At 45.1% G+C, this 26840-nt stretch overlaps 1 long non-coding RNA gene across 1 annotated transcript in view; it reads right to left on the bottom strand.

The window, feature by feature from the left end:
• Positions 1–2068: 2068 nt before the first annotated feature.
• The window catches only part of LOC147757533 (uncharacterized), a 99277-nt gene continuing 74505 nt past the window's right edge, over positions 2069–26840 (bottom strand). The window contains exon 6 of the long non-coding RNA XR_015320423.1: positions 2069–2361. This is a non-coding gene — a long non-coding RNA (uncharacterized LOC147757533). The remainder of the gene's footprint in view (positions 2362–26840) is intronic.

A 26840-nucleotide genomic window follows, 5' to 3' on the forward strand; every position in this document is an offset into this window, starting at 1 on the left:
AAGCCTCTACACGGTAGAAATAAGTTGGTAACCAGCCGCGTACTTTTCTGCACTTTTCTCGTACAAGAGTCTATTATAATATATATTTTCTGCACCGATTGTTTGCAGTAGTGACTGCACATTTCAGGGGTGGCTGCTACCGTCGGAAACGATAACTGCTTTGATGATGATGGCAAATAATATAACGAAATAGATCTTAATTTTATGAATCAATCTCCACCACCATAAACAAAATAGGTCTAACAGAATTGGTAAGTCATACAATCTGTCGTTCTGCCATTCATATTGTATCAACACCATTTGGTCATTTCTTATGAGAATCTCGTGCTCTCCCTCACTCTTCGTCCTCGTAAACAAACGCGCTGTACCTACGTTTTCTTCCGCAGCTGCTATAGGGATCAGACGCTCCATGCGCCACGATCTCCAACGGTGAGAGTAATGTAGTAGAAAACCTGCTGAACCGTTGGTCAACTGTAGCCTAACTATAGCTCCAGGGCAAGCCTCCCGCCTTCTTTCTTACGGAACGCAATGCTTCTAGGTCCGATTCTTGCTTTGGCCTGTTCCGATCACCTGCTTTCAGTATTTCTTGTCTGCTCGTCGTCCCAAAACCCCAAACTCGACCCGGTCCAACCTCCTTAACGAATGCAGCGTGCCATGGCACTGACCACCCATAACCATCATTCCCGTTAGCTGTTCCCGTACGGCTGAAGCTAGCCTCGCCTAGACCACCCCTTCTTAGTGCTTCCTTCAAAATATGTAACGCGCTTAAAAATATCGAGGCTGGTTTTTCGAATATATCATCGCCCGAGTCATGCAGATGCCCATCGCTGCCATTGCTGCCGCCGGCCATATTGTAACATTCCCTCACTCGCACAGTCCGACCCCGGCGGACGAAGGGGATGCAGTCGGCACTAAAACCAGGCAACGCCCTCAGGCCCGTAACAGAAGGGCGCGGTTTAGACTCCCGGTACAACAACTTTCTCTCTTACTGAGAACGAACCCCCATTTCGCGAATGGGCAGAAGCCAAGGCAATGGTCAAGCTTTCCCAAACTTGCCCTATCACTTCGATGCCGAACAAACAACGTGGATCGTGCTAGCCACATTTACGAATAGCTTACCCAAACACGGAGAAACGAATGTTGAAAGGTGGCAGCAAGACTTTTGACAGTTGACTGTGGCAGCGGTTGTTAGCGCTGCGCACAGGACTGCGTATGTGTTTGATGTTTCAATTGGAGAAAGTTCACTTCACTTAGAAAATATATATAGAACGATGGTCGTAAAAAAGGGAGAAAGAAATAAGCCAGCTTAAAAGAACACTTCCTGTAAATGAAGAAATAGTACAAGCAATATGCCAACGTTGGGGAAGACCTTTAGTTCAAATGTGAGGATTTGAAACGTACAAACCCTCAAGAGTAACATTTGTGGCTTAAAAATGTTTATTATGAAATCGTGAGAATGTTAGGGTTTTCGGAGCAATGACGGTGACCTTTGAAGTCCAATAGTATTTAAGCTACAGTTATTTAAAGCATCAAACGAACGTTAAAAAGCCCAATGCTACATACGAAAGAAGCTACAACATCGACCCCATATAAATCTGAAGCTACTTAGAGGAATCTAGAACTCTTTGGACATTTGATATATGTACATACGATCGAATGCGTATATAATTTTAGAAGAGAGCGACCTATTTTCGAATTTCTGGTCGGACATAACCGCCATCGAAGAAGCTCGCGGTCGGGGTACAGAGCTGACTTTCTGTAACTACGCGGCCGTTGTGCTGCAAGCCCAATATCTCTAAACGTCTTTATGCGATACATACAGGCCTTCTACGATCCTTGATAGAATGGCAAATATGATATAAACTGGTTGGTTAGAGAGCGGCGACTTCAAGCGAATTATTTTTCAAAGTACCATCTACGTTTAAACATAATCAAACACCGCACGGGGAAATTCGATGCGGCCTAACCGACCGATACGTTCTAAAATGGACCCACTTTGTTCTTCGTTACTGAAGAAATTAGTTACGGAAGCTAATTAATACGCAGCTGAAAAAACAACTATAAAACATACAACAAAAACTATAATTAGCATTTATTTGTACTGCGAATAGTTATTTACGCAACAGACCTGTGGTACAGGTGAGACGGCAGGCATCGATAATAATAACATGCAATAGCCCGTAGAACGTTGCGCGCTAATGACGGATTCATGTGCTATCTTCAATATGCTACCATTACTTCGGAATTGGCACTGCTGCTGCCGGTTCTGACTTCGCGGCTGTTGATGCTTTGCCCTTTCTGCTATAGCCTCGTTGCCATTACCGCTGCTTCTGGCGTCTTGTACGTATGGCCTGGCGTTGCCTGTAAACGTTGTCGCCGCCGTTATTACTATTATTGCCATGCAGAAAGACAGACGGGCAGGTGGACAGGGATCGAATTGTGGAACTACCTAGAACGCGATCATGTGACTGATTCTATTTCGACTGGCGCCGTCAATGTTGCGGCGTAACGGCGGCGGTAGCATCAATGCTTTGCTCACTAGTGCCAGCAACTAGTAACGCAGCACCGACGAACGAGTTAAGGCTTTAGCTGGCTGGTGTTTTGGCAATTTCATCAACCTATCTAGCGCGTTAGGCTACGTCAGCCTACGAGGTCGGCAGGACTCTAGTCTGTAGCGTCTGCCGTACATATGGCCAATCACCATTCGAGCCAACGCTTTTGCCAGCAATTACAGTGGCTAAGAACACTAACTAGTGGTACGATGCCTGATTTCTACTACCCAGACAATGAACGCTAAAACATTACCGGCTTACCGAGTTGTAGCGGTCATCAATATAAGCGTCAACGTCAGTACAAGCCAATTGCTCTAATAGGGTTTTGGGCAGCAGCAGCAGCAGCAGTGGGCTTGTAACTCACTGGGCCTTACGGCAGAGTTGTTTCAAGCCCTGTAGCTACTGGCCGCGCGCCGCCTCAGCGGTGTCGGCGTGCCGGGCCCTATTGACGCGCTAATAATCGATAATTGGATTTTTTCGTTGCCGCAGACGCTCGTCGTCGTCGTCGCCGTCACGAGGTGATGGACATATTCATCTGCATATATATACACCCACGTATGATATTATATTAGTAGTATGACTTAAACGTTGTTCTAGATAACGCTACCCGTGAGTATCAAAGTGTTTATCTAGATAAATATTATCGGAAAAAAGGTTCTATTGTGGTTTTGGAATAGATAGGTATATTTGCTAATGCTAAAAGCGCCTACAATATACCTAAATGTTCAAATAATATTACTAATATTGGTAGAGTTGTTTAAAAACATTATTTTGACCAGACATGAGAGTGACCAGCATCTGAAGAACTCAGTCAAAACCAATAATACGATTCCCACATTCAAGCTGCCCATCTACACGAGCAGATGAGCGGGTCACGTTCTCATAACGTTCCTCACGTATGAAATTTCATTCGATAATTTAGCTGGAAGGTCGTTTGTCACTGCCATTGCTATCTACTATCGTATTTAATTCGTTTTTATCCACGAACTCATAAAATTTTCGGAAGGAACAAGGACCGAACTGCGGAGTGAAAAAACATAAACTCGCCGAGTTCTCCTTTGTTTGCCTTATATTTATGGCTTTAGCTACTTGCCTTGCCCCCCCCCCCCTTGTCAAATGTGCAACTTTATTTTATCTAACCTTTTGCGCCAGAAGTAGGTATCGTATTCGTACGGCAAAACGATGATTTTGTTGTTGTTTTTTTCCCCCAAAGCGTTGCGCCCTTCAACCTTCTTTTTGTCACCATTTTCGTCTGTTTGCCGAGTTAGCTTTCATCGCTGGCGTCATCTACTATTACGAGGAGTGCAGCTTTGTTATCCGTACGATCACCGCCAATTGGTTTCGCTCTGTTTGCGGCAAAGGTTCTGCCGCAAATCTTGCCCCTTTCTTTCTCTCTCTCTCTCTCTCTCTCTTGCCCTGCTCTAGTTCCTTCCTTAAATCGACGCCACCGAGCGTGATATTCTGAACGTCAGTGATCTCTACTATCTTCAAGAATCCGCGCACGTGCGTGCGTGCGTGCGTGCTCCTCTATTGCCATGGCCCCGAAACTCCACGTTCGCACACATTTACCGCCTCATGTTATGTCGCTGGCACGTCTTTCAGTCCCAAACTCCGTCTCCTTTATTATTTTTATCTTTTCTCCTGCAAAGAATATATTGTTCACATTGCCTTTCTGTTTGCACCACTCATTTTCCTCTTGATTTAAATTGCCAACATTCGCCCACTGCCGTTGCTTGACCCGGCTTCAGTGCTTGATACCAATTTACTTTAGAGTTCTGCTTCTCCTCTATCGATTTTTGGCTCTGTTTTTAGCCGTCGTCACAACTGCGTTCGTGGTTTTTCTGCAGTTGAATTATAATTTTCTCTAATTATATAATACTAACTTATCGTCGCCACTCGCACGTGGACTATCAACAGCGGCTGCGCAGCGTGTTCCGCGGCAGAGTTAGCAGCTGCCTCAAGCAGAGTTGAAGCATGGGCAGGCTAGGCAGCAACACTGGTAGAGAGGCGAGCGTTTTTCCTCACCCGCCGTTCGCCATTGGTTTCTCTATCTGAACGAGGGTGCGCGGGTCACTCAGCCGCCAACACTTGTCAACTCAGCGCCATACTATTCAGCAGCGTTTGCCGGCATCGGCGTCGCGCCCGGTTATTGCTCGACGGTCGGCGTGGTCGCATTTTTTGTTGCTGATGTCGAAGAGTTATCGACGACAACGACGCGTTCAGCCGTCTGGCAGTCCGTAGGGCCAACTGATGCAATGCTGCCGCGGTGGTTTGTCCCTGACGGCAGCTGTTCACCCTTCCGACGGCAGGCACTGGCACTGGCAGCGCCGTGAGCGAAACCGCCGGTAGCACCGATGGCGTCAACATCAGCAGAATCGGTAACAGAGAACTCTGCCATTTCTGTCTGCGTCTTTATCTCTGTTCTAAAACGGTTTCCACATAGAACGACTACTATTCGCCAGCAGCGGTGCGGTGGCAACAGTTCACCAATCTCCTCCAGCGGCGGACAGCCGAGCGCCGCCATCTACAGAGACAAAAAGAATGACGCTGAGCCTGGTATTCGCTCGTTTGCTGTTTCTGCTACCGACGCGGACGGTGGCCGTGTCGCTAGCCGCTTTGTTGCGACGAGCCCCTACGCTCCCCGCTCAACAACCCGGCGTTGGATGGCCGCGTCGTATCTACGAATGGTAAAAGTAATAGTATTCAACGACGACGCGGTAAGCGACAAACTGGAAAAGCCACCACGAGATACAATCAGCTGATCATCAGCCGCTGTTGAGGCGGTTCGTCAGCGTACTGCGAGCCTATGAACGCGCGCCAGACGACCAAAGAAATAGGGAAAAAATATGTGTGCGATAGCCCAGCAACGTACAGTGAATCTGACAACGAGAGAAACATGTGGCATTGCGATACCGCTACACACAAACGTATCTATCGGTTATATAATACATGTTGGGTATAGGCAGTAGCGTATCGTACTGACGAATCGTGTGCCGTAGACGCTCTGAGTTTTGAGAAGAACGCTCTGAGAAGGAAGAAAACGTTGCCACTGCACAAAGTATTGAGTGGCTGAAACTGTATTGACAGTTTAAATTGAAGCACATATTGTTTGCATTTTATACATATGGTACTGGAAAAAAAAAAACTGCAATTTAAGCTCTTGTAGTGTCGCTATTTTATATTTCTACCTGCATTGGCAGCAAAGCGGGTCGTATCAGGTGCGCGTAATTCTCCCGTAGACGGGAGTTCGCTGCGTGATTATAAATGGGGCAGTCGCTCAACACTTCATATTGAGAATAGCAGGGCTTGGAAAGCTGCGCTGATTGAAGACAGGTTGAAGGTCACATTAATGGTAGCAGAACCAGCGAATGCATAGATAGGTATGCGTCCTCTTTGGTAACGTTCAGCCGAAAATTTGCCCCGACAGCCAGAATTGAATCATCGTCATTATGCGCTTAGTGAAGTCAGCATAAGAGCAAATACCTTCTACGGCCAGTGCTATTTCGAATTGAGATTTTTGTTTCTGATCCAGCCAACGTGTCAGGGCACGATGGAAAGCAAAAGACTTTGGCCATAAATGACTAGTTTGAAGAGTACGACGTGGATCTAGTTACAGTGTAGCAATCCAACAAAAAAGGCTCACTTTGTTTATCGAAACGCTATCTAAAGGATTCGAGTGGCAGGCGGGCAGACTTCGCAGGACTTTTCTAAAATATCATGTCGTTAATAGTTGGTCATTGGATTCTGCACACAAATTACGATGACGGGCACCATGAAGAGTGAATTGATCCCTGGAGTTCTGCTGCATGTGGTTGCTCGTACAACAACTGTTTACCATAGAGCCGTGGTTGAAGTACGGGCGGTCAAGGACGTGATATTTGTATAAGCAAATGCGTGAATTCCGCATAATCGCCGACCCACAATCAAATCAACTAGTGGTTAAAACAAGCCCTAGTTTACAGTCTCCTCTAACTGACGGTCTTTCGACAACTGGAGAGCAACGGCTAAGTCGAAATCCCCGGTTCAGAACTTGAGTATGTGACATGCACAGATACTGTGGAAATAGCGAGAACCCGATAAAATTCACTACCAAAACGGCAAACGAAACTCCAGAACGACAAGATAGAGCTTGTCAACGATGATAAAGCCGTTATGTAACAAAGCAATTGATTTACTTTTTTGCCAGCTTAACCAATATAATCGTCGCTACTGTCAACGGGGCTGAGGAAAGTTATCGGTATCGTTGCCGATGCTGCTTACTGGATCCTTCTGCTGCTTGAGAAACAAGATGCTGAGAGTGAAAATCAGGTCAGGACCGGCTGGGCTGGGGTGGGGTCCTTCGCCTGCGGAGCCACTATCTTCCCGTGTCTTCTTATCGTTGGGGGTTACCAGTTTATTGTTACTGCGTTCACTCGTCTGCTGGCTTGTCCGCTGGTCTGTTGCCGGACTCCTCAAACAACCCAGCCGATCCAGCAGCCTGTGGGCGGTAGATCATGGCCTCATTTCTCCAGTGACCGCAAGCGCCCTCCGTGGAGTCATCTAGAGTCACTCTAGTTGCTAGGCTGCTGCCTGCCGACCCACACATGTGGCTGGGTGGGTGGCTGGCTGGCTGGCTGGCTGGGTGGGTGGATGGGGGGCATTGTACGGGCAAAGGAGTAACGAACAAGAGGCAAAGTGAGACGGCTGCTGACTTGCAGTGAATAGCGGCTGCTAGACTAGCCATTCCTTTTTTTCATATCTCCGAACTCTACCAAGCGATGCTGTTCGAGACTAGAGGAGACCTGGATATCTAAACTGCTCGCGGAACAACAAATCATTGTTTCCTTAAGGCACGCTCGCCGCCTAGTACAGTCTTTTATCGACAATAATAATAATAACAGCGCCACTAACAATATCAATAGCGAACAATAGCTACAACTGATCTAACTATTAATATCAGAACTAATAAAAGTAAATCCAGTATTATACTAGCACTAAGTTTAGCGGCTGTTCTCAGCTGCAGCCATTACTTTGTGCATGGGTATATATGCGCTGAAAGAGCCGTCACCACGCTAGCTGTTTTCGTTCCCGCCATAGCCACCGTTGCGTTGCCACTGATAACAACGCGTGCCTATTTGCTGCCTGCTTCAGGCAAGCCCAATGTTTGCGTTGCCTGAAGTTAGATAGACTTTCAGACACGCTACCGTCTGCTGGCTGGGGCAGACGGTAGCTTTAACGACTATTACGAGGAGTGCTGAATCGTCGACAATAACAACAGCAACGACAATAGCTACAGCAGCTAGAACCAACAGTAGCAGCATGGCAAGCACGAGAAACGTCGAGGCAGCTGAAGCCGTTGTTGCCGCAACCCCAGTGCTTGGTAAATGACTGATTTTCCTGCTACTACCCCTCCGCCTAGTTCTGCTGTTGCCTCCGCTGGTGGCATTTGTGGCTACGCAATAAGTGGGATTGACGAAACTTTTGGACAACTTACGCAGCTACGGACACATGTGGATAGTATGCAGCAAGGACGATAGTGGATGAACATGAAAAGATGATACATACGAACAGAGAGACCAGTCAATTAGCAGACGCTCGCTGGCGATCGGCTTAACGAACAAACTCGAACTAAATGAAGACGCAGTCTCTTTGGCTGAGCGTTTTTGGGTTCAATATAAAACGACAAACAAGTGGCAGAGGTATATTTACCTGCGACAAGCCCAACAGCCGCTCGAGGACCTGGAGTGGGGACTACTACAGCTGCGATGATCGTAGCAGCGGCAATAGTAGTAGCAATTAGAGATTTCTGAAGCAGCCCCCAATGCCAGTGCTGCATGTAAAACCTGAAAGTTAATTTTTCCATATACATCAGTCTACAAAAAGAGAGTCTGCATGAAAAAGGTATGATAATTTCACAGTGATGTTGCAGTCGCTGAAAAGCAAGTCCGCGTAATAATCCAAAGCTTATAAGCGCACATGTTACAAACTGGGAGCAGACACAATGGCCGTGCCCGGACTGCTACCTGACCTAATGCTTAACGGCGATTCTGGACGCAAAACTCGTCGAAGCATTTGTTTAGCAGTAATCGTTCGCTGACATTTTCTATCGATCTCCTCGAATTGAGACGTCGGAAACGCGACATGCTAGGGGAATGCCGGTGAGGACACTCGAGTAGGATTGAAGTCGAAGCCGAGGTACAGCAACGTGTAGGTCCAGTCTTTCCTCTTAACTAGGTAATAACTACACGTCGCGAGCAGATCACGTCGTCTTGAGAAACGAGGAGAGCAAAAACTAGGCAGAGTAGCAGAGCAGCGTTGCAACTGAGCCCCCCCCCCCCCCCGCGCGCTAACGACTAGCCTATAGAAACGGCCTAGAGTAAACAGCAAGCGGGAACAGTCTAGCTGGGTTGCTACCTCAGGCTGGCCAAGGCATTTACCAGGCCGGTCTGTCGGCCATCTGTCCAAGTCTCTGTCTAGGTTGGATAAGCGGATGGCCGACCATTGCCATGCGAACAGGCAGCTAAGGGGAACACACGCAGAGAAAGGGACAAGAACGCACTGCGTTGAGCATTGCATTACATAACGTTTGCGTATTCATAGCAGGCGAGTGCCGCGCGCGGTGCCTGAAGCAACATTAACGATGGCAACAACGGTGTCGCTAGAAGCCGAAGTTAAAGTGACAGTGGCATAGCGCTGACGGAAGCACCTGCAGGGAGATGGGCGCCGTCGGCTCTCGCTAGACGACTCAGCCGCTCAAATTCACATACGAGTCAACACAGAGTACATATTGTTTGGTGTTGTAATGTTACACAGAGCTATATTAGAGCTTTTGCGATCCTAATCTTGAATTCATTGTTATAGCTATCATCCTAAAGGCCATCATTAAGTGTAAAACTGATTGCAAAGAATAGTTTCACTTTGTTTGCTCACTACGATAATCAAATTTTCTATTAAATGGAAACATAAAGTTCACATACGAAACAAGAGAACAAGGTATTAAGAGACGCTAGTTATGCTATGAAGTAGTCGGTAGTCAGTACTGATCGATAATTTTCGACAAATCTTGGTATTTCAGACACACTGTATCTGTTTATGGAAGACGTCTGCCACCGAGCAACATGTCCATCCTTTACAAGTGAACAAAGGATCATTCCACTATTACGCGGTCCGATTGATTTTAATCGGCAGTGCTCAAGCAAAGCCGATCTTGCCCTTAGTGTATAGTATGTACATGCACATATATCGTACTGCTACCAAAATCGTCTGTTCAAGCAACTCGACCGGTTGTTCTACGGGAACAGGAAGAAATGCTAGACTATGGGCCTGCTACCGAAACGGCCGTCGTACAAACGCGCGATCCTTTCATTGTTGCTCCGACGACAGCTGTGCATGCGAAGGAACACTATTCTGCGAAACTGACGTCATCAACAGCAACATCAAGCCCAAACAGTAGAAGCAGTGGGAAAAGATGGGCAAAAATAAACGGCAATCTGCAATGTCGGATCGGCTGCCGTCCACCATCGTACCCCGCACAGGCCAAAACCAGATCCGCTGCACGCAATAGAAGTTAGTCCAGTGGAAAATAATACATCTGTTATCAGGTGGCAAACAGCGGCAGAATGCTGCTTAGAAGTGTGCCTTGATATCTATTACTACCATTACTTACCATTAATTACTAACATTGGACCAAAGCGACTATAAGATGTACACACATCCACAGGCATACATTTGGTAATTGTAAACTTTATCAATCAAGGAAGTACTGCTTTTTGACTAGATTCTGACTACTATATGACTGACTACTTTTTGATAGAATCAAATGTGTTTATGTGTATGTGTGTGTATATATGCTTTCAACCGCTACTATTGCGTTCTCAACCAAGAAACAATGCATGGCGTACCTTTATTGAAACAGTCTGTTGACGGGTAGCAATATGCGAAGCAAGGCCAAATACTCATATATTTTCTAGTGTTCAAAAAACGCATTTGAAGCATTTTGCCAGCCTCTCACTGTGTTCTATTATACTTTGTATTGATCTATAGGTTGTACTTTGCATTTCTGGAGGAACGGGCAGCGACATTGATTTCTGATAAAGAAGAGATAATAGTGTTATCATCAATATTAATCTATATTCTGTCCTATTGAACATTTTATTTTACTACAGAACTGAACAAGTGACCAATGTTGGTCGTTGATGAAGAACGGCCCAAATTATCATCCCATATTATCCCGCCTACGTCTCGACTACCTATCCGTCTATGCATGATCATAGCACATAATTACGAATGCTGCAACTACTGCATTAGGTGGCTCGCGTTCCGGATCTAGCTAATCAAAAAAATAATGTCCGATCGGCAAGAAATCGGCCCCACTTGTTTACTGGCGCGGTTTGGGTTTGCTAGAAAGTGTTTCACCACATAGAACATAGTGAGCTCTTCCTGGACATCGGCTTCACCTTTAAAAACAGTACTTTTAAAAAGGCCATCCGCACAATTATAAAGGCTGTCTTCATTATCTGATCAACTGACATATATTAAAAATGATAAACAGAACCATACAATACAGCAAATAAGCAAAACGTTGGTAGCCTTAGAATGAAGCTATCAGATAGCTTGCTACGCGTGAAGCTAGTAAGATTACCTCATTCTCATATTTTTCCGGCGTGCCACGACTTCAAGTGATGTAGCCAGCCAGTCAGTCAGGCATTATTACATCGTGAGAAATAAGTTGCTTCTGTGACGTCTGAGTTTATTTGTTGCTGAGCCACTTGAACTTCCTGGAACAATTGGATACAAGCGAAACGTGGTCCATAGGACCAGGACTTCAAAGAGTCAAGCATCCCGCCATTATGCAATTCAAATTCGACATAAAGTAAGTTTCCTTCGTGAAGGAGCAGTGGCACAGACTTAACCTGTCGAAGAAAACCCACTTTAACTAGCTTACCATAGCTGTCACGTGCCTGACAGAAGCCTGACAAGATGGCCAAAACCTGTCGGGACTTCGATCAGTCAAATGATCGCGATCGACTCACCACTGCCGCGGACATCATACTAGATAAAGATATTTTAACGGTGTTAATTTGAACGAGAGGCGTTCGCTAGAAATAGTAGGGTGTAGTTAAAAGCGGGACGATAGTAATCCAACGAAATTGTACGAAATAGCTTTAGATGGGCTTCCTCGTCTATACGACACTACCCGCGATCAGGACGACTGCAAACTGTAGCTTCTATACTGCTGCCCATTGCATTGATTCGACTTATTATGCCGTGAAATGCAATTCTTCGGGGGCATTAACTTACATATAGCTGTTGGAAATTGCCCGCATGGGTGTAATGGCATGGGCCGTTGTCGTTATTACAATATATGCTTTGGCAAGTCATAAAAGCAATGAAGCAGCAAAATTGAAGTGATTCGATGTAAAGTTTTTCCTTCTTTTTTTTGCAGCCGGTTCTTCGGCTAGCAGAAGACAAAAATAAAAAAAAAAAAATGTACAAAAACCATTACCGGTCGCTGCCACAAAGAAAAGGAAATAAAGACCGTTGAATAGAGAGAACTCCGGCAAGACTGTTCGAAAACAAGCCATTTCGAAGTATCGAGGCGTTACAAATTGTAATGATCCATAGGTACTGCGGAAGTGTATGAGTCCCGACCTCTTTCTCGAAAATGTTAGTGAATCACTAAACAAGTAAATGGCAAGGGATGTTGATGGCACCATTATATCTTCTTCATTTCAGCTTAGAAATTTCTTCACAAACGTCTTGCCATATGTTGCTCTTAGGGAACCAAATCTATCGACTTTGAATCTGTACGGTTTTCCTTTTACCATACTATGCTTTATATGCAGGCATCGTTGATGTTGTAATCAGCCAAGCTATGAACACGTGAGCTATCCGTTTCCAAAAAACGTTTCCTTACGGGCATATAGTGTCAGTCACTCCTGCAGTACTTCGTTAGCTGAGTTAGAATTTACGAATTAGCTAAACAAGTTCTAAGTGTAGTATTTTACATACGTTACCGCAGCAGGCCTCAAGCTTCACGACTATACATTACAGTTTATTGTGCATTCATTTGCGTTCACTATCACAACCATCAGCATGGCCGTCTTAATCAGTCAATACACAAGTGACTGTCCAACGACGGCCAAATCCGTCGTAGCCAACAAACGTGCAGGTCACGCAAGTAACGGACATCATTTGTAGTTTGCAATCCGCCTGACCTTCGTACTACCGTATGTATCATTAGCAGTAGATGTAGCGCTGTGAACAAAAACAGAAAAACTTGGGCTTGTTTTAAGTGCGCCGGTGACCAAGCTGTCCGAAGTCGTTAAGTTTGCAATCGGTCTCTCACAGTTACAATAGCATAGCCGGCATACAGTCACAGCGAATGAACAAACGCTGCTACAACGCGTGCAGACGTGGCCATATTCACACACGCACACGTAAATAAACACGCCAACCGTTACGCCATACCGTCGCCGTAAGTATGTGTGAATACGGTTCGATCGGTAGGATGCTGTAGCTAAAACGGCATAGCTTCGTGAGTAGAGACGCCATCGCCATGTTAGCGAGGGGCGTAGGATCATTTCGTATCTTGCACATGTCACGCGTACAAGAGAGTGATAATAACAATTAGGAAAGCTGCAAACCGAAAAGTTGGTAGGGCATGCCAAGACGTTAGTTTCGGCTATATGACAGTTCACGCTGTTAGTGTTTACACTGATCGAATGTAGTCATTTACCGACTAGGTGGTGGCCTGAATTTTCGATGTCGCAGGTTTATTTCAACTAGGTAGACCCGTAGATACTGTAATACGGCAGACCTGTAGATACGGCAATAAAGAAGAGAAGGAATAAGACAACCAGACGCGGTATTCGTAGCTAGCGCGCGTAAACAGAAACAACTGCCGCTCTCAGTGAACTACCAATCAAAGCCATGCGAAACATGCACACGTCTCCAAGCGTTCCTGAGTATTCTTTGCTAAGTTACACTTCGTGTCCTGTTCACTTGCAAACTTCTATAATTAGCGAAAAATACCGGAAACAGTTTTCTCTCTTTTAATGAAATGGTGGGGTAGGCGGACGCTATTTTGGTACGTGCTAGGTCTTTTTTCTTCGCTGACTCGTCGGTCCTTCGTATTTCTGTCCCTTTCGCTGGCTTCTATCTATTGTTTGTTTGCTCACGGATTTTGCTCAGTTTGCTGGCCTGACTTAGTTGACGTTCATTGAATGAGTACGAGTAAATATGTACGAGCATCGCCCCAAAGCCAACGAACGAACGCATAGCAGTCGTTCAACATTAGTCGAGCAGCCATATCAACACTGAAGGACGTTGCCTTTGGCCACACGCGTTTTGGTACTGGCATAGTAGTCCGATTGCGTAGCCTTATTTTGCGATTCGGCCGTCTCACGGCTTATATTTTACGTAATAATATGCAGACCTATTTGGCCTAATCTTCGTCAATAGAATGAAATATGTAATATTGGATGATAGTATCTCAGGTGCTCGAATCAGGGAACAAACTAAAACTAAATCTGATGAACTAGAAAGCTTTGCGTTCCTACGGTTATGAACGTTGTTTTTGAAACTAATGACGACAAAAAAATGTCTAATGTATTTATAGAAACTTTGGCATTAAGTATGTGATGTTAAGCTCTAGTTGTAACGTAGCTTGATATTTCAGCCCCCCCCCCCCCCCCCCATAATTCTCACCTTCATCTCAACGAAGCTTTCCATTAAGAATAGAGCAAGTCATATGTTGAGCTCTCCTAAGACCGTGTGCTCGCTCGGATGTCTTTGGAGCCGGAGCGATTCTATCTTTGCTAGTTTTCGATGGCAACCGAATGAGCTTTGAAGCGTACGTGAATATTTATTGTAGATTAGCGTGATTGATAAAGCTGGTAGTCACTAGTAGAAGGGGCTATTTAGGTCAGCGCAAGGCAGCTTATCAGCCCTGTCCTGAGTTCTAGACCACCCGTAATACCGCACAACAAGGACTTGTATATGCAGAATTCTCTGACGCGCTAGAACAACACAGACCTTTTTAGCTTCAACTTCTAAACATTAGTATCTTACATCACCGACTTACATCGCACATCACTGACTGAAATAACGTTCTCAAAATTTTCTTGCAATTATTTATTACGTACGTGAATGATGATGAGGCGCGAAACAAACGACCTAAGCACATTCAAGGGTATGATTCAATGTCCAATATGAGGGCTCTGCTTCGTGTGGCGTTTTCCGACACAAATAAGTCTACATTGGCATTTCTTGAATGATTGGGATGAGCTTTTCGCCAGATCTCAGAATCCGAAGCGTAGACTTGCTTGTTACTGCAGGCAGGCTTCTGCGACGTTCCCAATCCCGGCCTCGCACGAAAAGAGTCTCTTTTCAATGGGATCCGTCGGATAAATAGAAAGTACACTGGCTGAATAAGTCTTAGCGACTGCAAACGAATCTATTGCCACTTCGCAGACGGCTTTTGAAACCTGCGTCCTAAACGGACCGCGCAGCTTACGTCGTAATTACTATCCTTTGATGTCTCTTCTTGACGCCACCTGAAGAAGAGTACCAAAGTAGCTATAAATACAGTTTCACATCTCGTTCAAACGACTGAGCATCCGTTTTCATCTGGCTAGCGTTACCTGCTGCTATAAACGTTTCCGTTTTTGAGTTTGTATGGCTTGCCTCATATTTTCTAGCCTCTACATTCATCTAAATAGTGGCTATAGCAATAACATATAACATCGGCATGACTGTGACATGAAGTAATAGTTTTGCCATCGCAACGCAAAATTTCCGTTGCTAAGCCCAACAATGCAACCGGCTTCTTTTTATTAGGCCTCTTCAAAAGACACGTATGTATATTATATGTGCAATAAAACTGTCAACTTCAATTCACTAGTGTCAAACGGAGAGTGACCAATGATCAAACACTTCGGCAATAACAATCGTTAATTACGTGACACGAACAGGTCTTCCATCGTCGAACAGATCCTATGCTGATATTATCCATTTAAGACAATAGGTAACAAAATCGACTGGATTTCTACCCCACACAATCATACGTAAATAAATCATCTCCCCGCTAGCGCCTTCCCGTTTTTCTGACCAACGTAAGGCCAGCCGCAACGAAAATCGTACCAAGTTGTACTATATCTACGTATAATATATGACGAATAAGTAATATGAAAGCTAGCTGAACACTGGATTCATCGTCTGTTTATTGTTGCTTTACGCCACTATGGATCAAAAAGCCTATGATAGCAGTTGGCTTATGCAGAGAGCTCTTTTAAGGCATTGCGGTCGAGAAGAGAGTGATGGCCTGATGATGGGATGCCCCTATGAGCCTATCGTTTACTGTGATCTCAGTTCATTCAGGGTTCAAGGCCAGATGTGACCCCCACCTTTTTTAGATGGGAAAAGCGACATGCACCAAGCAGGCCAAAGCTGGACATGCACCTCGGGTCTCTTTCAACTTTCCCATTCGATGGCTCGTTCCCCTATTTGGCTTCTCCAGCGCCCTATTCTTGGAGTGGGCTGGTTTCCCAGGACACACGGCTCACTTCACCACTTCATTGCAGCAAGTGCTTGGCGGATGTGGTGGGAGTTATCGGGTAATAAGAGTATCGGGTCCTCTCATGAGAGAGTAGTGACGGCAGTATTCAGGCGCGCCAACCCAGACTACGAGACCTGCCTAGTAGCATCCGCCGCTGGGGTTCACCGCTTGGCATCCCGAGCTGTTATCCTGGTGGGGTGGGCTTTGGCCTTCTCCTCCGTACTGCAGCTTCCCTTCCCAACGCATTGGTTAGGCTATACTAGCCTAGCTAAACCTTGGCTGCTAGGGTTTGACGTCGACTATCGATGTTAGAACTGATGGAATACGGAATGGTTCGTACAACCACCAAAGCTGTATTGTCTGAGCTCTGTGAACAAACCAACTGTATTCATGAATAAATACTGAACTGGACACGACTGGACGATGACGACTACACACAGCGTGGAATAACCGCAATAATATTATTAGCGCGTTCAGTTATCTTTTATAATGGCATTGGTATTGGTAGCGTCACGTATTTATCGACACCGACCAGCATCGATAGCATTAGTTCGAAAACGCAGGTGCCAACAACAGGAGGCGGGGGGGGGGGGGTATGGCGGGGGCGGCCGCGGCAATAAAAGAAAGGGGGTCTTTTTAGTAGACTGCCACCCTTGCATTTGTATGGATGGATAGTTGGCCTATAATTTTATTAATTCAAAGTTTGTTCAGGGTTGCTTTCAACCGAAAGCGACGTTAGCAGTAGCAGAAGCGAGAAACAGTGACGACACGGCATGGGGTTGCGTTGTCGTCGTACGCAACACACGTCGTGTCGGAAACGAAGGGACAGATCCCCAACGAAAGCAGAAACACGAGCAAAGAATCATCAACAAGGAAACAATTTCGTGTCGACTAAATGGTAGCGCTAGGGCCACAGACGCTGGCAGTTAGGAAAGCCATAGTGCACAGGAAGCTTGCTAGGGTGGGAGGGAGGTAGGGAGGGAGGGTTAGTCCCTGTTGAGGTTAGTGGCCTCATCGCTGGGACGGAAAGGAACCAGGCGGGGAGGCAAAGAGACCATTGAACCGGGTTGGCGCCTGCCTTTACTCGAGTTGATGGGTAGAGTTAGTCTGGCGAACGAACGAGCTTGGGGATTAGTTAGGCGGCGGGGGGACGGTAGAGGGGTGAGTTTTGGGGTGTACGCAGTCTAGCTGCCACCTCGTCTTTCGACATACTTCCAACCGGGTAGGACTGCCCTACGCTTGAGAGCTGGATTGAGAAGTGCAAGCTAGCGGCAAGGTCTTGCGAAAACCATTGCCACATATCTCGCTCGTTTGAGGGCAGTAGAGGCTCCCCAAGCCCGATTCCTGCATCCTGCCTTTTCGTCTTAGACGGCCCGTCAGCTCGGTCGTACTCCCAGTCGACGAATACACACAAAACCCTGTGCGCCCCTATGCCGTCATAGTGATGCTGTCGCATGACGTCTTTCCAGATAACCCTCGGGACTACCAGGCCTTCAACTAAAAGGACTATAGAGACCAATGAGCGATGTGGCTATGAATAACTTAAATGAATACTAACTATGAACAGCAGAATGAAATTTGAAAAAGATTATTTTTTAAGGATCCATTATCAATAACATACAGAACATTATTAAATGCCTGTTTCCTGTATATATTTTTTGACTTCCTATCTTTGCTAGCAAATAAGTTATTTGAAGTAATAATACCTTTTGTGAAATGCAGTGCAAGGTAAGAAATACTCAGTATGTTTGATTGCGCATAGTGCGTTTTGCGTTGTTTCACGCCGGCGTGCTATGTGCAGAAATGAGGCCAGCCAGCCACTTATCAACAATACATGATACGAACTCGCCCCTAACAAGGCCATATGAATCTTTATATAGAGGAGACAATCGGTAATGGAAAAATCAAATGAGTGTTGCTCGTGGCATGGGTGTACCCTCGAGTTCCAACGGCAATATTGTCTCAGGGGAGATGTCTCAGAAGGCACCGGCCCAAAGACAATAATGAAGGAAAATAGACAATGCAAGCACAACATTTAACGGCGAGGCAGCCGTGTCCTAACATAACCTGATGGTGGGATCGATCACCGCGTCTTTTCAAATGGCCGCACGCTCTACCCCTTAGTAGAAACATTAGCAGCCAATTCGGACTTCAACAACGGTCACAAAGGCAGCGAAACGAAGAGATCTTCGATGCAGAACAAACGAAAGACTCACCCATCAGTAGCTCGGGCAGAACCAAATACAACAGCACAGCAATAGGCACTTGGCTGCTATACTGACTGTGTGACGTAACTGTGTATTCTCTTCAGTTCCTTCTTGCTTCGTCTGCTTTTGTTGGTAGTCGTGTAGTTCGCAGCTCTCGTTACTCTGTATTGACTGCTGCCAATAAACCCCTTTGGCCCTCGGCCGCCCTATCGGTATTCTTCCTTGCCTTGCCCACTTCCAAGGTCTACCTACAAACGTACAAAGCGGCGACGCGACCCTTAGTCAGGCAGTAAACCGGCTACCGTTCATGGTTTTTCTCCTGTTCGATTTCGCTACTAACTCTTGGTCAACATCACAATCAGGCTTGATGGACCGGTCTCAAGTGTCTTCTGGACAATACTCCTTCGAGCTCCGTTCACTGCTACTATTGTCCTTATTGCTGTTGTAGTACCACCGCAACTGCTATAACTGCAGCTGTTGGTGATACTATGAGTAGCCGATCGTCTAGTACCGCCAAATCGGTAGCGATCAGTGCTACTGTTGGAAACTTTGGATCCTCCGCAAATGAACAAATGTAGGAGGTCCTCTGGAAACGGCAGGCTCGCTATTCGCCGTGTTCTCAGCCTGCTAGACAGCCAGCGATGACGAACTCGGGCTTGGTCAAATGGCGGCATTGCGACGGCGACAGAAGCGGCACAGGAACTACATACCACGCCCCACGACGCTTAGGCCTCACCTAACAACATGTCTCGAGAGGATTCCAAAGCAGTTGTTTACAAAGGAACCGAAAATTCTATCGGGTATTGTCCACGAGACAGTCACCTAGTTTGGTAAAAAGAAATGGTTACGAAAGACACGCTTGCCCACACGTGCAAACGAACTAACGTAAAGTTACGCGTTCTGAGTCTTCCCGAACCCGTAGGTATAGACGAATTCGATTTTGACAAAATTATTCAGTGTTGGAAAATATAATTCACATCATTACGAAACTGAGTTGAGGAAGATCAGAGGCGGCCGAAGGCATTATTCTAATGTTAATCCTACGAAACGCAGGACGTGAGGGAAAATATATATACACATACATATCAGTGTTTTTGCAGTCATTTATTAACGTACATGTTACAAAACGTACTATTATTCCAGTGTTAAGCTATTTGTTTTAGTTTACATGAAACGTTTTAGTCGTTGTTGACAACGCGCACGTACTTAAAGTTCGAAAAGAAACAGGTTATTCCATTAGCAAACAACTGTGTTATTATTTGTCTAGAATGATTCTTCGCGTATATTGAACCTCCCGTGCTAGCATAGTATCGTAATGTAGATAGATGCATAATGGTGCATTTACTCTCAAGTTTAAAGCATTAACAACTAGCAATAATTAAGATAAACGACTATAAAATTGTATTGGTCGTCATTCAAGATGCGTATAGAATTTAGTTTTCTGAACAAGAAGGTCGTTTTCTCTTCATCTAGCAATGTTCGCTCTTTAGCTACTTAACAGCGGCCAAGCCAACGCTCATCATTGCTAAGACGTATTTGTCATTTCTTCGATGACTATACGTGTTTTCCTTACTCTGAATGAATGCCCGTTGACTTTTACCTTAGTCACCACTGTCACACGAACTGCAGGACAAGCGCAGGGCAACTTCGATGGTCGCAAAGAGAGAGAGTCAAACGTCTTTTGGTAGGGTGGCTTAAAAACCGCCTTATCTTTTCATCGTGGTTCATGCGAAGTACTTATAGCACGGCATGCTGCGATTTAAGATCAAGTAGGCCGACTTCCAAACGAGCAAATCACAGCCTGCCGTTACAGATCTATAATTTACCCCTCAATCTTCCATAAGTGGCCGCTGAGTTGGGCGCCAGCCTGATTCTGTCCGACCATGACTCGGCCTCGTCGCGGGGTTGGCCCTATTTCGCTTTTTGTTTAATGCTATACGAGATCACTATCTTGTCCCACCGGCCGTGCGAAACCGCTGGACGTCGACAGCCTCCACGACAGTGGTGAATGGTTGTTAGATGCCGTTGATTGTTCTCCTAGTGATAGTTGTAACGGCGGCAAAATGGGTATTCTGGGATACTGGGAGAAATTGGCCTTTTCCTAACCAGGCAAAGGGGAAACTGAGGACTGGGAATCGTTGTCGGCCGTTCGTTTGCACTCCTTCAGCAACCAGTTAGCAAAGTAACGAGCGTTCTGATGGCTTCCCAGAAACACTGCACTGGCTTTCATTTTCCGCTGGAGAACTCCTGTTACGACTGAATCCGCTGAGCGAACAAGATTAAATAGTCAGCAACAGCAGTGATGGCGGTAACAGCCTTCTAGCCGAAACTAAGCATCTTGACTATGATGTAGGATGCCACAGTCGTTATTTCTTTAATTGAAAGAACCTTATATGAGATAGCTTCATAAGTGATTATCGCGTTGTCTGCTAACGGTATCTGTCGTGATAATCTTAATAGTGTGTAAACTAACTTGAAACAAGTTAAGAGCACTTTGTTGTATGCTCAATGTTAAGGGCAGAAATAGTATAATTGTTCAATGTTATCTTCTAGGCTGATGAATATACTCAGCAAGTTTATTTCTTGGCCGAGGAACGTCGAGTTAACATTACATGTGGATAAGTTCTGAATTGGTGTCGAGTCCTGAACTGACAGAGTGAACGTGTACCTAACTATTGCTTGTATTTTAAGATATTTTTAGTTCAAATAGGCTTCTACTTAGGCTTCACTCTGTTGACAAGCTGAATCGAAGCACAAAAGTCGCAAGTTGCAGAGTTCCATGAGGGACATTTCGAACTTCAGCGGAACAATAGAGTATACTTCCTAAATATGAGGGTTAGCTCCAACTTCAGTCTCACTTTAGCAGTACGACATCTTTTGATGAAATACGGGGTACGAACATGCATTTCGGCATACAATGCACAGTTCAATGTAAAACAAGCGGGTCTTTTCATCATATCGTCGATAAGCACAGAAAATTATGTAAGTGACCCACTTTTCTTAGAGACTAACTGAGGTTGGACTTTTCTACTCTTTCTAGCGTTTAGGGAATTTCTTCTGTTGAAACTTTCGATGTTTCATTTCAATGTTTATTCCTTATTGAATATCATACCGCATATTATTATTACTACTATTAAACTCTATGCACACCTTTTTTTTTATGGTAATATGTTGTATATATTAAATATTTCGAATACTGCACCGGAACTCTATTCGTATAGCTTTCTTTACAGAAATCTATCAAGATTCAGCTTTCAAACAAGAGACCAGAGTGATAAATAAGATAGAGCGGTTCTTTAATGGTCCCTCGTGTGGTTACTGCTTAGTTTTCATATTTTACTAGATCTGGGAGTAATTTTGGTCGATTCGCAGTTCAATGCATTAGCGACAGCAGAACCGGCGCTGTTGTTGGCACCGCCGTTGACGATCACAAGACAAGACAGAGAGGTGCATCTTTGAGAAAATTGGGCTGGCAAATCATTTAACCCATTGGCTAGAACCGTCAATCCTGTTTTCGTACAGCCCACATTTGCTAGCTACAGTCATTACCAAACCTGGGATAAAAGCCGAAGTCGTCACAGCAGCTACTATTATTACACTGGCCGCGATCGCAATGCAAAAGAAGGCTATAAATTGGTATTGAATTAGAAGACAAACCTAAAGATTGTCGAAACATCTGCGATCTTTACTATGTTTGTGAGGAGGAGGGATAGCACAAGCATCCAGCTATTCTAATACTTTTTGGTTAAATAGCCGATGAACTTGGCACTTTAAGGACTCAAAAGGGGTGTGGGGGAACCGTGAAGGGAACTGTCACACAGCATCTGATACAGTTAGGAGCACCAGTATGTCTCTTCAGTGCTGTGCGTGTTACTGGGCTGAAGTCGATGCCCCGTGGGGAGTGTTTACGGTATGAACTTGCTTCAGGAGACGCGAGATATCCCAGGCCGGTTCTAGTATTCTTCTGTCTTAGCCGGGCAGCTGGTAACAGTTACCTTGCCGGTTTTGGCTTGAAAAAAAGGTAACGTAACATGCCTAGCTTAACGTGGTCATATATATATATATATTCGTTCAACAAGTTCTTAGTTGTTACAAGTCTTTTTGGCAAGACTACCAATAATCCTGAGGATGAAGCAGACCGCTCGAATGCATGTATCATGGTGACGTTAATTCTTACCAGGTGGCACGATCTGTTTTGTTTTTTTTTTTTTATTTTAGATCTTGAAGCGTAATATCTCGTGTCGAAATCACGTTTGTATAATTAGATTGCCTCTGCAGGCCGATGTAAAGCTCCGCATCAGCTACGCCTTTCTGCAAATCAGGTTACTGAACCCGATGGGTCCAGTAACCTGATTTACAGTCTCGACCCCATCAGTAGATACAGAGAAATATTTATGTAGACATAATTCCGGCGTAGTCTGATATAGGTCACTCTCTATAAAAAAATGATCGAATTTGCATGTTCAACCTTATCGATGCATGAGACGGTAAATACATCCACCATTTTCCCATTAGGTGCACACAATCATCGTTATATGTACACGCCTTGGACGCTGATTGGTTCCATTGTACTATATATATTTTATAGTAAAGTTGGCGTTCATAATGCATGTGCTAAACCCATATACGATAACGTTATGTCCAAAGATCTTTGACGCTTTGCTTCAAAGATACAGAAATCGTGCATCTTGGTTCTTTTTTGTAACCGTCTCTTCCTTCCTGTTGAGAACAATGAACACCCGTTTCGGTCAGGCGTGTCGCGTGGTAAGAATTTTTAAACAGGACTAGAGGCCAGAACGCCGGGGAGACTGAACTGATCAGCAAAAACGGATTCGCCCGTATCCGAAACTATGTTTGAAGGAATCACTGACATTTGGGGCATCTGGTTAAAATCAAACTAAATTCTATTTCGTTCGAACATGCCAAAAATGACTGTTCCCATACTGGTCGCCGGACTCGCACATCCTTCCTCATTAACTCGCTTTTCAAATTATGTCTTGTTTAGTTTCAGGACAATTGTACTAAACCCTTACAGGCCACTCTATTTTACTCTAATACGTAACACTGGGCTGCCTTCTTAGTTGTTGTCCATTGATGCGCGAAAAATTCGCCTGAGTCTTATCAAATTAACTTACATCTTTTTTATATGAAATAGAATTCAGGGCGCGTTTTTTCAATACTAAAGATATGTTAGTATGTGACAAAACGATATAGGTGCATTTTCTTTGTGTACGCTACGTCTTATTGTAGATATATCGTAATCAAAATCTATCCATCTATCTATCGAATCTAGCATAAGATTGTCCATAACCTATATCTTTCGAGATGTTCATAATAAAACGAATCTTTAAAGCCCTGCTTTTTTATTTATTGACCGTGTGGTATAACCATATGTAGACCATAAGTAATGGCGGCATCGAAAGTAATTATAACTATTTAAAACTGTGCGCCGCCGCTTCTGCCAGTTGACTGGTAGAGCTTGCTTAGTAGAGCTGTCAACAGCCGCGGCCTGATCATTGATTTCAGTATTTATCCCAACCTTTAATCGATCAGGCGAGTGCTTACTAGTCACCAGCCGTACTTATAAACTGAACGTTGAGGCTAAGCTTTACCCGCTGACTGGGCTGCATGCTAACTGAACAACGAGGGCGAATGAGAACCCATCTTCTCCAATCAGCCAGCCAGATTTCGCGAAGTCCTGCCGCCCCTATGCTTCCCCTGCTATCCGCAAGTCTCCACTACCATCTAGTCGTCGTTGCTGCTGCTGCTGCTGCTATTCGATTTAAAAATTCCACGCACACGTTTCGCTCGTCATGGTCCCCCTTATCCACACCCTGAAAAGCACTAGCCAGGACTCACTTGAAGGGGGATCGTTCTGGCGGTTCTGTTGATGGCTCCGAGAATAGGAATTTCGCGGTGAGGCAACGAGGAATGGTCAGAGGAACTGGTTATTGACAGGAAGCCTGAGACCCCCCGAACAACGAATCTGTTAGAGGTAATATGGGATAAAACGAGAAGAGGGTGGTGTCGCTCGTGCCCTTACTGAGGCTGCGGCTATGCAAGTCGGCTGTGAGTTCCCCACCTTCTCCCTTGCCATACTTAAAGGCGCGGGCAGTTGCAGCAACTGGCTGGAGTCGATGTCACTATTCCTGCTGCCTCCGTACTCGTAACCAGATTCGCTCCGTCTGTTTGTATGCTACTGCTACTGCGGCCGCCACTATATATTGTGCGACTATCTTACTACGCACTGCTGTCCACACTAGTCATTCGTTCGTAGCAGCTGGATCCGGCTGTAGTAGCTTAATGAGGGCCTGCAATAGTAGCAGCAACGGCAACTGAAGCCTCGAACTTCAGGTAGTACTCAGGACGCACTACTATGAAAATGACGACCACTACCACCGCTTCAGTAACATAAGCAATGGCCCAGCGGCTCTGCCAGGGTTAATGGCATGGCATTATACCGCCACGGCCAGTAACGGGGGCAATAGCTACTATAGCCAACCCTGCGCCGTTCGGTGAATCCAGCGACGGATAGCGAATGGCGATGGCAAGTGAAAGACCGTTGCCATAGCTTACCAGCTACCTATCATGGATTGGTGGTCTATCTGACGTTGCTGCTAGTGCTACAACCGCTCGCGCTATGTAATGGAGGTATCCCTGAAACCGTACAAATTTCCTACCCATTTAGCTTTGAAGATGGTAGGGACAATACGAGCGGTGACGTGGACAGACTTCAGTGGCTGCATCTTCAACAGAACAGCGGAGGGCAGAACATCGCTGTCAGAGTAATAAAACGACAAACCTTTGACTGACATCGGGACTGGGCGAGCGAGTGTTCCAGCTATCGCAGTTTCGGAACGGGTTAGAAGCACCGAGTGAGTGATGCAGGAAGAATCCGAAAGACAAACCTCCTCGGGTAGCTCCCCAGGCCTCTTACAGGAGCGCTGCACTGAGGTTACTGTCATCAACCGTAAGCCCGCATCGCCTGCACAGGCAACATTGGTCGTGTAGCCAACGCGCCCGCACCACTAAGTAATGTGTACTGCGTCTTTTCTCGTTTGCCCCGTTGTCTACTACCGCTGCTACAGTTGATATCTGGTTGACAAAACAAGCAAAAAAGGTGTTAGAGCGCTTGTGACGAGCAGGGCTTATGGCCACGAGCATACCGGCCAAAGAAAAAGGTGAGATCCCTGATACCCATAACCCTAATATAGAATGGACGGCGCCGCTTTGCGCGCTTCTATTCTAGCGCGCTCTAATCAGACACCTTGAAGTGTATGAGCACCCGCCCGCGTGAACATACTTTTAGCTCAGTCAAAGTGGGTTGAAGCCCTCTTTGTCTTCAGTTAAGTCATGGGGCTCACGTACCAGACGGATGCGAGACATCCATATTTTTCTGTTACTATTTCCGCACTGGATAGTCAGAAAAACAAGACCCCCCTAGCGAGAAGTGGACCGCCGGCGGAGCACGGGTATCGAAAGAAGAAGTAGAGAAAAATCGTGAGGACAAAAACAAGAAGACGAGTTCCAGGGTGCGAAACTGGCGCAAAGGCCACATGATAGGTACGAGCTAGCATATTTGTTGGAAAGATGATCAGAATAATGATATGATTTACTAAGCAAGCGAAGGCTATGAGAGACGGTGTCGACATAGTAACAGAGTCGTAATCGTCCGATCCCAAAAATAAACAGAGTACGATTGACTTTAGTTTTCACTAAATTATAAGATTATTATTTTAAGATTTATGAGGTGAGTTAGATCTACGTAACATCTTAGATACTGGTCAAACAGCTACAGGCATTAGTATATGGCTTTCAACTAGAGACACAGGGCATCGTGAGCGTATTAATTTTCACGAACAGAATTACTTAGTAGTGGCGTAATCTCATTCAAATGCTCAGAATCGGCTATTGCTACAAACGATTCAAGAAGATGCGGTTTATTAATTGGTTCAGTAATAATTGTGTACGACGTATATAAGATAACAATAACGATGTTTTTATTTGAATGAGTTTTGCCCGCGCTTTTTCAAGACTATATTACCTCATAAAGCGCAATTTACCCTAAAAAAGATGCACTACGGGTTACTAACCAGCCTCAATAGGTGGGTTCATTTTTCGTTTCTCCGAAATTATTTTTGCTGTCCATCCGCTTTCTCTTTCATCAGATGTGCTATGTCGATCAATATGATCAAAAATCAATGATTTTTCTAAAAGATGAACGTTGCCCGGTGGAACGGTAAACCGTCCGAATAAAAACCAATAAAGTGTAAATTAATTTAACACAAGTTATCTAAGTTATATAATTTTACGTTGTTTTAAAAAATCTATATCCAAAAGCGTGTTTATACGTCTTGCGGATATATATGTATATTTCTTTTTTTGCCCATAATCTCATTGTGCCATGTATTTGTGTCTCAGATGAGTCAACATTCACGTACACGGGCACATCTAAAATATTTTTTTGTCTTTGCTTTTTTTTTTTATTGTGAATGTCTGCCATTATAACCCCCCGTGTCAGGTTTTACTGGCTAATAGCAGGCA

The sequence above is a fragment of the Varroa destructor genome, unplaced genomic scaffold, assembly GCF_002443255.2.
Source record: "Varroa destructor unplaced genomic scaffold, Vdes_3.0 BEIS01000002.1, whole genome shotgun sequence".
NCBI classification, from domain to species: Eukaryota; Metazoa; Arthropoda; class Arachnida; order Mesostigmata; family Varroidae; genus Varroa; species Varroa destructor.